Genomic DNA, 16,065 nt, shown 5'->3' with positions numbered 1-16,065 from the left:
ATGAAACAAATGGATCTAACAGATATCTACAGAACATTTTATCCTAAAACAAAAGGATATACCTTCTTCTCAGCACCTCATGGTACCTTCTCCAATATTGACCACATAATTGGTCAAAAAACAAGCCTGAAGAGATACAAAAATATTAAAATTTTCCCATGCATCCTATCATATCACCATGGACTAAGGCAGATCTTCAATAACAAAATAAATAATAGAGAGACAACATTCATGTGGAAAATTAACAACACTCTTCTCGATGATACCTTGGTCAAGGAAGGAATAAAGAAAGAAATTAAGGACTTTTTAGAGTTTAATGAAAATGAAGCCACAACATACCCAAACTTATGGGACACAATGAAAGCATTTCTAAGAGGAAACTCATAGCTCTGCATGCCTCCAAAAAGAAACTAGGGAGCACACACTAACAGCTTGACAACACACCTAAAAGCTCTAGAACAAAAGGAAGCAAATTGACCCAAGAGGAGTAGACAGAAGGAAATAATCACACTCAGGGGTGCAATCAACCAAGTGGAAACAAGAAGAACTATTCAAAGAATCAACCAAGCAAGGAGGAGCTGGTTCTTTGAGAAAATCAACAAGATAGATAGACCCTTAGCCAGACTCACTAGAGGGCACAGGGAAAGCATCCTAATTAACAAAATTAGAAATGAAAAAGGAGACATAACAACAGATCCTGAAGAAATCCAAAATACCATCAGATCCTTCTACATAATGCTATACTCAACAAAACTGGAGGACCTGGATGAAATGGACAAGTTTCTAGACAGATTCAAGGTACCAAAGTTAAATCAAGATCAGGTTAAAGATCTAAACAGTCCTATATCCCTAAAAGAAATAGAAGCATCTGGGTTCTTTCCAGCTTCTGGCTATTATAAATAGGGCTGCTATGAACATAGTGGAGCATGTGTCCTTTTTACCGGTTGGGACATCTTCTGGATATATGCCCAGGACAGGTATTGCTGGATCCTCCGGTAGTACTATGTCCAATTTTCTGAGGAACCGCCAGACTGATTTATAATAGCCAGAAGCTGGAAAGAACCCAGATGTCCCTCAACAGAGGAATGGATACAGAAATTATGGTACATTTACACAATGGAGTACTACTCAGCTATTAAAAAGAATGAATTTATGAAATTCCTAGCCAAATGGATGGACCTGGAGGGCATCATCTTGAGTGAAGTAACACAATCACAAAAGAACTCACACAATATGTATTCATTGATAAGTGGATATTAGCCCAAAACTTAGGATACCCAAGATATAAGATACAATTTGATAAACGCATGAAACTCAAGAAGAATGAAGACCAAAGTGTGGACACTGTGCACCTTCTTAGAATTGGGAACAAAACACCCAGGGAAGGAGTTACAGAGACAAAGTTCGTAGCTGTGATGAAAGGATGTACCATTTAGAGACTGCCGTATCCAGGGATCCATCCCATAATCAGCTTCTAAACGCTGACACCATTGCATACACTAGCAAGATTTTGCTGAAAGGACCCAAATATAGCTGTCTCTTGTGAGACGATGCCAGGGCCTAGCAAACACAGGAGTGGATGTTCACAGTCAGCTATTGGATGTATCACAGGGCTCCCAATGGAGAAGCTAGAGAAAGTACCCAAGGAGCTAAAGGGATCTGCAACCCTATTGTTGGAACAACATGATGTACTAACCAGAACCCCGGAGCTCTTGTCTCTAGCTGCATATGTATCGAAAGATGGCCTAGTCGGCCATCAATGGAAAGAGAGGCCCATTGGACTTGCAAACTTTATATGTCCCAATATAGGGGAATGCCAGGGCCAAAAGAATGGGAATGGGTGGGTAGGGAAGTGGGGGGCGGTATGGGGGACTTTTGGGATAGCATTGGAAATGTAATTGAGGAAAATATGTAATAAAAATATTAAAAATCAAAAAAAAAAAAAGTAATAGAAGCAGTCATTGATAAGTCTCCCAACCAAAAAGCGCCCAGGACCAGATGGGTTTAGTGCAGAGTTCTATCAGACCTTCAAAGAAGGTCTAATCCCAGTTCTATACAAATGATTCCATAAAATAGAAGCAGAAGGTACTCTACCCAACTCATTCTATGAAGCCACAATTACTCTGATACCTAATCCACAAAAAGACTCAACAAAGATAGAGAACTTCAGAACAATTTCCCTTATGAATATCGATGCAAAAATCCTCAATAAAGTTCTCCCTAACTGAATCCAAGAACACATCAAAACAATCATCTATCCTGACCAAGTAGGTTTTATTCCAGGGATGCAGGGATGGTTCAATATACAGAAATCCATCAACGTAATCCAATATATAAACAAACTCAAAGACCAAAACCACATGATCATCTCCTTAGACTCAGAGAAAGCATTCAACAAGATCCAACACCCATTTATGATAAAAGTCTTGGAAAGATCAGAAATTCAAGGCCCATACCTAAACATGATAAAAGCAATCTACAGCAAACCAGTAGCCAACATCAAAGTAAATGGTGAGAAGCTTGAAGCAATCCCACCAAAATCAGGGCCTAGACAAGGCTGCCCACTTTCTCCCTACCTATTCAATATTGTACTTGAAGTCCTAGCCAGAGCAATTCAACAACAAAAGGAGATCAAGGGGATACAAATTGAAAAAAAAATCTTTTATTTATTTATTTATTTATTTTTACTTATTTACTTCCTGAGGCCAGATAAGGCAGCCCAGCTAGACGAACATATCCCACATAGAGACAACAGTTGTTAGAATAGACCCTACACCAGCTGTTTGGGATTCACATGAAGACCATGCTGCATATCTGCTATATATGTGCAGGAGAGGTAGGGTAAGAGGGACTAGCTCAGGTCCATGTATTATCTTTGATTGGTGGTTCAATCTCTGAGAGCACCAAAGCTCCAGGTTAGTTGACTCTGCTGGTCTTCCTGTGGAATTCCTATCTCTACTGCAGCCTACAATCCTTCCTTTGATTTTTCCATAAGAGTCCCCAAGGTCCATCCATTGTTTGGCAGTGAGTGTTTGGATCTGTCTGAGTTAGCTGCTAGGTGGAGCCTTTCAGAAGACAGCCATACTAGGATCCTTTCTGCAAGCATATCAGAATATTAATAGTGTCAGGGACTGGTGCTTCCTTGTGAGATGGGTCTCGAACGGCCATTCCCTCAGTCTCCATTTCATCCCGTGTGCCAGAAATTTTTTTTCATTATTACATTTTTTTTAATGTTTAAAGAATCCTTTTCGACAACAACAAAAGATTTTCCAGCAGTCTAGAATTGTTCAGAGCCAGAGAATGAAAGCAATCAAACAGATACATGAGCAGTTCATAAAGATAAGTTATACATGGTAACATGTTTTTGTTTGAAATAGGATTCACTATATTGCCTGGCTGGCCTGGAACTTGCTTTGTAGACTAGGCTGGCTTCAAACTCAGAGATTCTTTTGCCTTTTCTTACCAAGTGATGGTGTCAAATGTGTGTGCCACCACAACCAGCTAACTTACGTTCTTTTTAAAATACTGTATATGAGTGTTTTTGTATGTATGTCTGTACACCATGTACATGTTTACTGCCCACAGAGGTCAGAAAAGGGTAGTAGATTCTTTAAAACTAAAGTTACAGATGGTTGTGACCTGCCATGTGGGTGCTGGGAATCAAACCTAAGTATTCTATAAGAACAAGAATTTTTATCCACTGAGCCATCTCTTGCCCCTAACATATGTTATTATAAACCATAATTTAAGTATTGTTTTTTTTGCAAATTCATGGGAAATATGTTTTAATTTTTAAAATTTCTATTTTGAATGGTTTGTGACCAAAGTGATAAATATGTCTGTAAAATTCTAAGGTCCTATGAAGATTATTCAAGACAGGAAATAGAAAAGTAGGAATTTTACCTTAAAAAGTTCTTATACATTAAGTCCATACTTTATTAAATAACATTTTGTAGCCATTGTGCTGCTTAACTGAAAATAGTAAGTCTATAAGTTAATTCTGCAGTCTTTTATACACGTATTCACGTGTGTTTTCAATAGGAAGCAACCAATGGAATTATTTCCTTATTTTCAAGTGTATTATAGGTCTTTTCTGGCATATTAGCTTTTAGAATTATTCCAGTTGAGAACAATGACTTTATATACCAACTTATATATGAGAGGGGTTAATCCAAAATTTAACACAGTTGAGGATTAAAAGTTTGTAAGTTGAGAATTATCTCTTGACACATATGTATACTAGAAAACTCTGTTCCCTAGTAGTAAGTAGTTTTAAAGGTAAATATGAACAGAAAAGTTAATTTTAAGTATTTCCGAGAGACCTTGTCAGCTTGCTCTAATGTTCCTTATGAACAATTTAATTGGCATGACTTGAGGAAGTACTTAAAAAGATTTCCTCTAATATTATCACTAAATGTTACCATTTTGGTAAAAACTTCAATATAATTTTAACTCCTCCATATCTTTTTTTTTTTTTTTTTTTTTTTTTTTTTTAAGAAGGGTTTCTCTGTGTAGTACTAGCTGTCCTGGAAGTTACCTCTGTAGACCAGGCTGGCCTAAAACTAAGAGATCTGCCTGCCTTTGTCTCCTGAGTGCTGGGATTAAAACCCTGCTTTCCATATCCTTTTTATCTTTTATTAATATTCTTTTTTTAAATGCTTTTTTAAATTAGGTATTTTCCTCATTTACATTTCCAATGCTATCCAAAAAGTCCCCAATACAGCCCCCCCACTTCCCTACCCACCCACTCCCAATTTTTGGCCCTGGCATTCCCTTGTACTGAGGCATATAAAGTTTGTAAGTCCAATGAGCCTCTCTTTCCAGTGATGGCCAACTAGGCCATCTTTTGATACATATGCAGCTAGAGTCAAGAGCTCTAGGGTACTGGTTAGTTCTTAATGTTGTTCCACCTATAGGCTTGCAGATCCCTTTAGCTCCTTGGGTACTTTCTCTAGCTCCTCCATTGGGGGGGCCCTGTGATCCATCCAATAGCTTACTCTGAGCATCCACTTCTGTGTTTGCTAGGCCCCGGCATTGTCTCACAAGTGACAGCTATATCTGGGTCTTTTCAGCAAAATCTTGCTAGTGTAACGCAATGGCGTCAGCTTTTGGAGGCTACTTATGGGGTGGATCCCTGGATATGGCAGTCTTTAGATGCTCCATTCTTTCATCACAGCTCCAAACTTTATCTCTGTAACTCTTTCCATGGGTGTTTTGTTTCCAGTTCTAAGAAGGGGCACAATGTCCACACTTTGGTCTTTGTTCTTCTTGAGTTTCATGCATTTAACAAATTGTATCTTATATCTTGGTTATCCTAAATTTTGGGGCTAATATCCACTTATCAGTGAGTACATATTGTGTGAGTTCCTTTGTGCTTGTGTTACCTCACTCAGGATGATGCCCTCCAGGTCCATCCATTTGACTAGGAATTTCATAAATTCATTCCTTTTAATAGCAGAGTAGTACTCCATTGTGTAAATGTACCACATTTTCTGTATCCATTCCTCTGTTGAGGGACATCTGGGTTCTTTCCAGCTTCTGGCTATTATAAATAAGGCTGCTATGAACATAGTGGAGCATGTGTCCTTCTTACCACTTGGAACATCTTCTGGATATATGCCCAGGAGAGGTATTGCTGGATCCTCTGGTAGAATTATGTCCAATTTTCTGAGGAACTGCCAAACTGATTTCCAGAGTGGTTGTAGAAGCTTGCATTCCCACCAACAATGGAGGAGTGTTTCTCTTTCTCCACAACCACACCAGCATCTGCTGTCACCTGAATTTTTGATCTTAGCCATTCTGACTGGTGTGAGGTGGAATCTCGGGGTTGTTTTGAGTTGCATTTTCCTGATGATTAAGGATGTTGAACATTTTTTCAGGTGCTTCTCTGCTATTCGGTATTCCTCAGGTGAGAATTCTTTGTTCAGTTCTGAGCCCCATTTGTTAATGGGGTTATTTGATTTTCTGGAGTCCACCTTCTTGAGTTCTTTATATATATTGGATATTAGTCCCCTATCTGATTTAGGATAGGTAAAGATCCTTTCCCAATCTGTTGGTGGTCTTTTTGTTTTATTGATGGTGTCTTTTGCCTTGCAGAAACTTTGCAACTTTATGAGGTCTCATTTATCGATTCTCGATCTTACAGCACAAGCCTTTGCAGTTCTATTCAGGAATATTTCCCCTTTACCCATATCTTTGACGCTTTTCCCTGCTTTCTCCTCTATAAGTTTCAGTGTCTCTGGATTTCTGTGGAGTTCCTTAATCCACTTAGATTTGACCTTAGTACAAGGAGATAGGAATGGATCAATTCGCATTCTTCTACATGATAACTGCCAGTTGTGCCAGCACCATTTGTTGAAATTGCTGTCTTTTTTCCACTGGATGGTTTTTGCTCCCTTGTCAAGTGACCATAGGTGTGTGGGTTCATCTCAGGGTCTTCAATTCTGTTCCATTGGTCTACTTGTCTGTCACTGTACCAGTACCATGCACTTTTTATCACAATTGCTCTGTAGTAAAGCTTTAGGTCAGGCATGGTGATTCCACTAGAGGTTCTTTTATCCTTGAGAAGAGTTTTTGATATCCTAGGATTTTTTGTTGTTCCAGATGCATTTGCAGATTGCCCTTTCTAATTCCTTGAATAATTGAGTTGGAATTTTGATGGGGATTGCATTGAATCTGTAGATTGCTTTTGGCAAGATAGCCATTTTTACAATGTTGATCCTGCCAATCCATGAGCATGGGAGATCTTTCCATCTTCTGAGATCTTCTTTAATTTCTTTCTTCAGAGACTTGAAGTTCTTGTCATACAGATCTTTCACTTCCTTAGTTAGAGTCACGCCAAGATATTTTATATTGTTTGTGACTATTGAGAAGGGTGTTGTTTCCCTAATTTCTTTCTCAACCTGTTTATCCTTTGTGTACAGAAAGGCCATTGACATGTTTGAGTTAATTTTATATCCAGCTACTTCACCGAAGCTGTTTATCAGGTTTAGGAGTTCTCTGGTGGAATTTTTAGGGTCACTTATATATACTATCATATCATCTGCAAAAAGTGATATTTTGACTTCATCTTTTCCAATTTGTATCCCTTTGATCTCCTTTTGTTGTCGAATTGCTCTGGCTAGGACTTCAAGTACAATGTTGAATAGGTATGGAGAGAGTGGACAGCCTTGTCTAGTCCCTGATTTTAGTGGGATTGCTTCCAGCTTCTGACCATTTACTTTGATGTTGGCTACTGGTTTGCTGTAGATTGCTATTATCATGGTTAGGTATGGGCCTTGAATTCCAGACCTTTCCAAGACTTTTATCATGAATGGGTGTTGGATTTTGTCAAAGGCTTTCTCAGCATCTAACAAGATGATCATGTGGTTTTTGTCTTTGAGTTTGTTTATATACTGGATTACGTTGATGGATTTCCGTATATTGAACCTTCCTTGCATCCCTGGGATGAAACCTACTTGGTCAGGATGGATGATTGTTTTGATGTGTTCTTGGATTCGGTTAGCAAGAACTTTATTGAGGATTTTTGCATCGATATTCATAAGGGAAATTGGTCTGAAATTCTCTATCTTTGTTGGGTCTTTTTGTGTTTAGGTATCAGAGTAATTGTGGCTTCATAGAATGAGTTGGGTAGAGTACCTTCTGTTTCTATTTTGTGGAATAGTTTGTGAAGAACTGGGATTAGATCTTCTTTGAAGGTCTGATAGAACTCTGCACTAAGACCATCTGGTCCTGGGCTTTTTTTTGGTTGGGAGACTATTAATGACTGCTTCTATTTCTTTAGGGGATATGGGATTGTTTAGATCATTAACCTGATCTTGATTTAACTTTGGTACCTGGTATCTGTCTAGAAACTTGTCCATTTTATAAACGTTCTCCAGTTTTGTTGAGTATAGCCTTTTGTAGAAGAATCTGATGGTGTTTTGGATTTCTTCAGGATCTGTTGTTATGTCTCCCTTTTCTTTTCTGATTTTGTTAATTAGAATACTTCCCCAGTGCCCTCTAGTGAGTCTGACTAATGGTTTATCTATCTTGTTGATTTTCTCAAAGAACCAGCTCCTCGATTGGTTGATTCTTTGAATAGTTCTTCTTGTTTCCACTTGGTTGATTACACCCTGAAGTTTGATTATTTCCTGCTATCTACTCCTCTTTGGTGAATTTGCTTCGTTTTGTTCTAGAGCTTTTAGGTGTGTTGTCAAGCTTCTAATGTGTGCTCTCTCTAGTTTCTTTTTGGAGGCACTCAGAGCTATGAGTTTTCCTCTTAGAAATGCTTTCATTGTGTCCCATAAGTTCAGGTATGTTGTGGCTTCATTTTCATTAAACTCCAAAAAGTCCTTAATTTCTTTCTTTACTCCTTCCTTGACCAAGTTATCATTGAGAAGAGTGTTGTTTAGTTTCCACCTGCGTGTTGACTTTCTATTATTTATTTTGTTATTGAAGATCAGCCTTAGTCCATGGTGATCTGATAGGATGCATGGGACAATTTCAATATTTTTGTATATGTTGAGGCTTGTTTTGTGACCAATTATGTGGTCAATTTTGGAGAAGGTACCATGAGGTGCTGAGAAGAAGGTATATCCTTTTGTTTTAGGATAGAATGTTCTGTAGATATCTGTCAGATCCATTTGTTTCATAACCTCTGTTAGTTTCACTGTGTCCCTGTTTAGTTTCTGCTTCCATGATCTGTCCATTGTTGAAAGTGGTGTGTTGAAGTCTCCCACTATTATTGTGTGAGGTGCAATGTGTGCTTTGAGCTTTAATAAAGTATCTTATTGAATGTGGCTGCCCTTGTATTTGGAGCATAGATATTCAGAATTGATAGTTCCTCTTGGAGAATTTTACGTTTGATGAGTATGAAGTGCCCTTCCTTGTCTTTTTTGATGACTTTGGGTTGGAATTCGATTTTATTAGATATTAGGATGGCTACTCTATCTTGTTTCTTCCTACCATTTGCTTGGAAAATTGTTTTCCAGCCTTTCATTCTGAGGTAGTGTCTATCTTTTTCTCTGAGATGAGTTTCCTGTAAGCACCAAAATGTTGGGTCCTGTTTGTGTAGCCAGTCTGTTAGTCTATGTCCTTTTATTGGGTAGTTGAGTCCATTGATATTAAGCGATATTAAGGAGAAGTAATTGTTGCTTCCTTTTATTTTTGTTGTTAGAGTTGGCATTCTGTTCTTGTTGCTGTCTTCTTTTAGGTTTGTTGAGGGATTACCTTCTTGCTTTTTCTAGGATGTGGTTTATGTCCTTGTATTTTTTTTTTCATTATAATCCTTTGAAGGCCTGGATTCGTGGAAAGATAATGTGTGTATTTGGTTTTGTCGTGAAATACTTTGATTTCTCCATCTATGGTTATTGACAGTTTGGCTGGGTATAGTAGCCTGGCTGGAATTTTTGTTCTCTTAGTTTCTGTATAACATGTGTCCAGGCCCTTCTGGCTTTCATAGTCTCTGGTGAAAAATCTAGTGTAATTCTGATAGGCTTGCCTTTATATGTTACTCGACCTTTTTCCCTTACTGCTTTTAGTATTCTATCTTTATTTAGTGCATTTGTTGTTCTGATTATTATGTTTCGGGAGGAATTTCTTTTCTGGTCCAGTCTATTTGGAGTTCTGTAGGCTTCTTGTATGTTCATGGGCATCTCTTTCTTTAGGTTTGGGAAGTTTTCTTCTATAATTTTGTTGAAGATATTTGCCAGTTCTTTGAGTTGAAAATCTTCATTCCCATCTACTCCTATTATCTGTAGATTTGGTCTTCTCATTGTGTCCTGGATTTCCTGGATGTTTTGAGTTAGGATCTTTTTGGATTTTGTATTTTCTTTGATTGTTGTGCCAATGTTCTCTATGGAATCTTCTGCACCTGAGATTCTCTCTTCCATCTCTTGTATTCTGTTGCTGATGCTTGCATCTATGGTTCCAGATTTCTTTCCTAGGGTTTCTATCTCAAGCATTGCCTCAATTTGGGTTTTCTTTATTGTGTCTACTTTTCTTTTTAGGTCTTGGATGGTTTTATTCAATTCCATCACCTGTTTGGTCTGGTTTTCCTGCAATTCTTTAAGGGATTTTTGTGCTTCCTCTTTAATGACTTCTACCTGTTTAGCAGTCTTCTCCTGCAATTCTTTAAGGGGTTTTTGTGCTTCCTCTTTAATGTCTTCTACCCATTCAGCAGTGTTCTCCTGTATTTCTTTAAATGTGTTATTAAAGTCCTTCTTGATGTCCTCTACCATCATGAAAATATGGAACGCTTCATGAATTTGCGTGTCATCCTTGCGCAGGGGCCATGCTAATCTTCTCTGTATCGTTCCAATTTTAGTATATGTGCTGCTGAAGTGAGCAAGCCAGAAATTTTTATGGGTGGGTTGGTTACTCTATTGTGCCACTGGGGTTCCTGCCTGGCTACAGAGGTTTGGCACTTTATGTTCTATATCTTCAGTGCGATGAGTCACAACTACAGTCACCCCCATTACTTCTTGGGTGCCTCATTTATCTCAGGTTTCTGTCTCCTCGTAAAGCTCCCCCCCAACTCTGTACCTCTGTCAGTTGCAAATTTTCATTTGTTCTCATGGTCATCTGTCCATTTCTCTGGCTCCTATTTCACACATGATCCTGAACTCCCTTAGTCTCCTCTCTTCCCAGATCCCTCTCTCCATTGGCCTCTTTTCACTAGTTTATTTCACCTTCTATGTGAGATTCAAGCAGTCTCGCTTGTGCCTTACTTCTTGTTTTTCTTTGGGTCTGTAGAGTGTAGCATGATACCTGTATTTTATAACTGATATGCACTTATAAGTGAGTATATACCATACATGTCCTTTTGGTACTGGGTCACCTCACTCAGAATGATATTCTCAAGTTCTACCTATTACCATGCAAAGCCATGATGTTTTTTTCATAGCTGAATACCATTCCTTTTTGTAGCTATAATCACATTTTCTGCATTCATTCTTTAGTTGAGAGATATCTAGGCTGCTCCTCATTACTGGCTATTATGAATAAAACTTCTGTGAACATAGTTAAGCAAGTATACTTCTGGGAATGCAGAGCATCTTTTGGGGTATTTGCCCATGAGTCTGGGTCTTGAGTTAGAACTATTCTCACTTTTCTGAGAAAATGTCAAATTGATTTCCAAAGTGGTTGTAGAAATTTGCACTTCCACCAGCAATAAAGGAATGTTCATCTTGTTCCACATCTTCTCCAGTTTATGCTATCTCTTGAGGCTTTGATCTTAGCAAATGTGATGGGTATAAGATGGAACCTTAGACTTGTTTTGATTCACATTTCCTTAATGAATAAGGACTTTGAACATTTCTTTAAATGCTTCTCAGGCATTTGAAATCCCTCTGTTGAGAATTTTTTAATTCTGTACTTGATTTTCTTTTTCATTTCTTTTCTTTTTTCTTTTTTTTTCTTTTTTGCAGTGAAGGTCTGCTAGCTCAGAAAGTCAGAGAAAGCACTCAGCTGACCTTCCTACCCCACCACCATCCCAGAAGGAAAAAGCTTGTTCTCCTTCTCTACACTGATTTGTAAACCTTTATAAACTGAATGCCCCTCCTTTCGATTTCCTGTGTATTTTTCTATCCATCCTTCTGACTTCCTTTCACCCTCTATGTTTTTTCCTATGTTCACTCCCTGTCAGCTGGCTACTTGCTCTACCTCTTGACCTATGGTTGACTTGATTTACTCTTGTTTATAACAAACAGAAAGCTAGGGCTGCGCCTTCTACAACTTGAGACAGGTTTTCCAGTATAGAATCTTAGGGTTCACATTATGATCATATATCCTGCAACACCTCAGTGGAAGTTGGTGGTAGACTTGTCAAGGGAAAGTACTGGGGGGGGGGCGGATATGCAGAACTTACCCTCTAGTAGGAAAGATAATGACATAAAATATACTACCGAATCTGACAAATGTTATAGCTAAGAGTCCAAACACATATATTATATACATTCTCTCTACCTCAATTCCTTATTGATAAAATGTGGTGATGGAATATTTAACACAGTCCAGAAATCATAATACACAATCTCCCTAAATATTCTTCTTAATAGGAAACACATACTGTTATATGAATGAAAGAATAAAGCCATATTTCTAACCTGGTAGTAGAACAGGGCAGAAGTTACTAGAAAAAGAAAAAAGAAAAAAAAAAAAAAACCCAAGCAAACATGATTTTAGAAACTGAAAGCAGAGTCATAACAGCAATAATCATTATTCACATTTATTAATCTCTTTTTTGAGAGAGATATTATCTCTTTATTCCCCCTAAGAGCCCTATGAGATAGTCACCAATATTATCAGTACTTAACAGATGGAAGAATCCGAGGTGTGGAAGAGCTATGCACCTAAACTCAAATCGCTGTTAAGTGGCAGAGTCAAGCAGGGAGGAAACAAGGATGATAATCAGTACATCTGAGACCTCTCCCAATAAAGAAGCTGAGGAGAAGGGCGGCCCTGTAGGAGGACCAGCAGCCTCAATTAATCTGGACCATTGAGATCTGTCAAACACTGGACCTCCAAACAGACAGCATACACCAGCTGATATGAGGCCCCCAACACACACAGAATAGAGGACTTCTGGGTCTGTGTCCATTCAGAAATGATGCACTTAACTGTCAGAGACTGGAGACCCCAGGGAGTTTTGAGGTCAGGTGGGGACATCCACGTGGAGATAGAGGGTTGGGGAGGAGGTATGGGATATGGAACAGTCGGAGGCTGGACAGTACAGGGAATAAAACGTGGAGTGTAATAAAACAAATTAATTAATAGAAATTGATAATAAAAAAAGGAAGAAAAAGAAAAGTGTGATAGAAAATAAAATACTTTATCTGGATTGTGTCCTCTGATATTGTGTGTTATAAAACTGAGGATTCAGGGAGGCATCAGAACAAGCTCCTTTAAGGTGCACCTGATATTTAATTGGGTTACTTGAGTTTATAGTGTCTAGCTTCTTGAATTATTTGTAAACTTTGGATATTAGCCATCTGTCAGATGTATGGTTGGTGAAGATCCTTTTCCACTCTGTAGCCTGGTATTTTATCCTTTTGAAAGTGTCCTTTGCTTACAGAACCTTTATAGTTTAATGAGGTTCCATTAATCAATTGCTGATCTTAGAGCCTGAGCTATTGATGAAATTGTTCATGAAATTGTCTCCTGTACTCATGTATTCAAGCATATTTCCCACTTACTCTTCTATGAGATTTAGTGTATCAGGTTTTATAATGAGAATCTTGATCCACTTGGACTTGAGTTTTTTGATAAATATGAGTTTGTTATAAATATGGATCTATATGCATTCTTTTATGTGGAGACATCCAGTGAGACCAGCATGATTCTCCTTTATACAAATAATAAATGGTTCTGGGAAAGAAATTATGGAAGCAACACCCTTTCAATAGTCATGCATAATGTAAAATAACTTAGTGTAACTTTAACCAAGCAAGTGAAAGACCTGTATGACAAGAACTTCAAGTCCCTGAAGAAAGAACTCAAGTTATCCAATAATGAAAAGATCTCCCATGCTCATGGATAGGTAGGATTATCCTAGTGAAAATGGCAATCTTACTAAGAGCAATTTACAGATTCATTGCAATCCCCATCAAAATTCCAAGACAATTTTTATATACCTTTAAAGAACAATTCTCAATTTCCTATGGTAAAGCAAGCAAGCAAGCAAACAAACAAACAAAACAAAACAAAACACAAAAAACAGATAGCCAAAACTATCTTAAACAATTAAAAAAAATCCTTCAAGAGGAATAGTCCTGATCTCAAGCTATACTGCAGAGCAATAGTGATAAAAAATGCATGGTATTGGTATAGAAACAGTTTGATCAAAGGTCCAGAAACTCACACACCTATGGACACTTGATTTTTGATAAAGAAACCAAAACCGTAAAAATGAAAATGAAAATTGTCTTTAAAATAAGCCTTTGAGCCCATTTTTTTGAGCCACTGACAACCCCAGAAGAAGATAAACATTTTCAATCAACCCAGACCCTGGGGCCGAAGAGCATATATAGTCTGGGTCAAGGCCCCTGGCACATAAGTAGCAGAGGGCTGCCATGTCTGACTTTAGTGGGAGAGGATGTGCCTGAAAGACTTGATCCACCAGAGCAGATGGATATCAGGGGTGGGCACCTTTTCAGAGGTGATTTTCAGAGGCGAACACAAGGGGTAATGGGAGGAACTCTACAAGTGGGGAGATCAGGAAGGGGTACAAGATTTTCGGATTAAGTAAGCAAATAAATAGGATTTAAAATCTATATATGTTACTGTCATTTTATTGATGACAAAATGGTAGAATACAAGTGTTATTTACTGGTATTAGGCCATGTACTTCATTTAAAAAAAGCAGGGATTCCATGTCCAGCCACTGGAATTTGTTGCTGTAATCTTATCCACAGTGATATTTGGGAATGGTTTTGACCACAGTGCATCTGAAAACCCGACTGTACATTCTATAATTAAAATCTTAATCTATATATAGTAAGAGTACTTTGACTATCAAAAATTTTCTGAGTTTAAATCTAAAACAGTATTATTGTACTGTTGTCTTAAATGTAGAGAGCTAGAGATGGAATTCCATGCTCTACTTTCTAGGATGTTAAGTACTTTCTCTTATAGGTCAAAAAACTAGCATTCAATCAATCAGTTATAAGTAGCTATAAATTGATATAATTATGAATTATAAATTATTTATATTATAGATTATCAATTAAACTGAATATTTAAATTTATGCAACTAGGTTGACAACATCAACAAGTGTTAGGAAAAAATCAGTCTTTAAATATATGAACTGTGACCTAGAGCTTTGGAAAGAGTGCTTCCTACTCTTTTAGGGAACCCCTGTTCACTTTCCAGCATTAATATTAAGCACCTAGCAACCTCCTGGAACTGCAGTTCTGAAGAATACAATACCACCTTCAATCATTCATAGGCAGTAGTACAAATGTGGTGCATTGCTAACGTCAGTCAACAAAACATCTACAGAAAAGTGAACTAAAGAGAAGATTATTACTATTTGTGCTAGACATTATGATAATCTAGAAAAATTATTCTAACGCTCCAAAATACATTTATTAATTAATATTTTCTAATTAATTATCATTATATAATTAATTGCTGTTAATTTGTTAGTAAGCTAATAAATATTTACTCTCATTTCTCATTTCTCATTAAGAGTAATAAATACATAAAATATATGGAACAAGTAGAAGATCTGAAGTATATCAATAACATATGTCTAATAACATAGACAGGTTAGGATCTTTATAATGCTCCAACGCCTATAAGATTAGGGATGAATTCTGAGAGAACTTACATTCTAAACTAGTAATTTTCTGACATTATCTTCCTCCAAACTTTCATGTTGAGCTGAGTTAATGGATTGGTATTTTTATATTGTTTATATCCTCTGCCTTACTTTCAAAGACATTTTTATTGATATAAATGTGCTTCTCCCTATCTTTAATTTGCTGCTTCCAATTTGCAATGCTCTAGCAAGTAGAGCATAGTTGAGATGAGAGTAAATATAGATTCTTCTGAGCATCTGTAAGACTTTTCATTTGTATAGCTAAGGTTATCTCCTAGGTAACTGTGGGATGATTGACATATTTCACTAATAGATGTTGAACATTTGCAAAGCTTCAGTTTTTAATAAGATCTAACTGGAGCTAATCTCTACAAGAAATCCTAATTTTTATTATCTTTGGGGCATCTATTCCTTGTGGTTTACTAAACTTACAACTTTTAATAGTTCCTCTCTATTCGGTTTGTAGTCTCTTATGTTTGCATTGCAAATTACACTTTTTTTTAAAAAGACAGTAAAGTGACCTTCATATTTTTCTGTCAGCTCACTTGCAATTAAAAACACAGTGGGAATTATTTAAATTCATTAAACTACTTCAAAATTCATTCTTTACAAAGCTATTTGATGAATACAAAGTAAAATTATTGTTTTGGTAGTTAAATACATCAGGGAAATTTCATTGAAAGTGAATAATAGATAGTAACTTATTCTTAAATGAAATTGAACTAATACATTATGTCTAAGTTATACTTTTCAGAAGTAACTT

The 16,065-nt window shown here is 37.2% G+C and overlaps 1 non-coding gene across 1 annotated transcript; it reads right to left on the bottom strand.

The window, feature by feature from the left end:
* Positions 1-10,223: 10,223 nt before the first annotated feature.
* On the bottom strand, positions 10,224-10,330 carry LOC115031270 (U6 spliceosomal RNA). Its single transcript, XR_003836869.1, has one exon. It is a non-coding gene; the product is annotated as a U6 spliceosomal RNA (small nuclear RNA).
* Positions 10,331-16,065: the final 5,735 nt, after the last annotated feature.

This window comes from Mus caroli, unplaced genomic scaffold (genome assembly GCF_978045245.1).
Source record: "Mus caroli unplaced genomic scaffold, Mus_caroli_1 scaffold_4, whole genome shotgun sequence".
Lineage (NCBI taxonomy): Eukaryota > Metazoa > Chordata > Mammalia > Rodentia > Muridae > Mus > Mus caroli.
The sequence above is the reverse complement of the archived record's forward strand: the minus strand, read 5'-3'. Positions and strand labels throughout refer to the sequence as shown.